The following is a 1,329-nucleotide window of genomic DNA, read 5'->3' as shown; positions in this document are numbered from 1 at the left end:
ACCCCTACTAAAACAACGGGATTGATGCTATGAGTTGTGTGCATATGTTTCTTTCTTTCCACTACTTGACGTCTGTTGAGTGCAGTCGTTTGTATTGCTCGCACGAGGTAGAACGGGGCCCGTCCAGAAATCAACAGTCAATCGTAAATAAAGGTGACGGGCCTACACGACTCCTACGTTCGTGACATTAGAATATTTGCCGTTAAATGTTTAAATTCGGTCTTTCGACCTTATTTGCTTCTGACTTCTTTCTGAGGGTACTGTTTTAATTTGGGGGCAGTATGTGGTAAATAAAGGTGACGGGCCTACATGACTCCTACGTTCGTGACATTAGAACATTTGCCGTTATATGTTCAAATTCGGTCTTTCGACCTTATTTGCTTCTGACTTCTTTCTGAGGTTACTGTTTTTTTGAGACATTATGTATTGAAGAGAGCCGTAAGATGATTGTGGCCAAGGAATTCGAAGTGTCTAGAGGCGTTTTACAAGTCCGCGTTTTACTAGTCCGCGTTTTACTAGTCCAGTCCAGTCTACAAGTTAAAGACACATCAAGACCACCCCACTGTGAATTGCCATAGCACAGACAAAATTATAGTCAATATCTTATGTGTTTTTAAGAGAATTACATAAGAACCAAGGCATGTCTTGTCTTGCCTTACATTGACATGCAATAATTTGGAAATACTAAGCTCGTAACAGTTTAAGACAGAATCCATCAGGAATTTGAGTAACATTAATTTTAGTTACGCAAAAATTGAGCACCAGAATAATTTAAATCCTTGTGTTCTTTCATACCTTGTTAAAGGCTTGACATGTGATAACACCAACATAACACCAACAACAGTTCTTTATCAGTGGGGATTGAAGAAAAAAATGGAAACTTCATCACACAGTTGACCCCCATGCAAAAACACTCCAGGATGTCACGGGGCTGTTTGGTGTCCGTCTGCCAATTTCTAACTTCAAATTCCAATGTTAAATTCAGTTTAAATTTTCAATATTTCTTAGTTGTCTAAATTTTACTAATTCTTTTAAAAAAAACTATCACCTGCCAAACATCCCCAAAAATCACTCAAAAAATACAAAATACCGCAATACATAGATACATGGGATGAGTGAAGTTTCCTTGGATTCCTTGAAACACCAACAAGATATTTCCGTTTAAGGTGGCTGATAATGGGTTTCAGTATTTCCCAGTCCTTATACTTTGGTTCAGGACTAAAAGCCTTCATCAATTGCTATAACAGTAATGGTATGAAACAAATGTTCAATCATTCATCAACAAGTTGTGATCATTTTCTTGACAATAGTAGTTCCCCGGTAAACGGT

Source organism: Oculina patagonica, chromosome 7, assembly GCF_052425735.1.
Source record: "Oculina patagonica isolate OP01 chromosome 7, crgOcupat, whole genome shotgun sequence".
Classification (NCBI taxonomy): Eukaryota; Metazoa; Cnidaria; class Anthozoa; order Scleractinia; family Oculinidae; genus Oculina; species Oculina patagonica.
The sequence above is the reverse complement of the archived record's forward strand: the minus strand, read 5'-3'. Positions refer to the sequence as shown.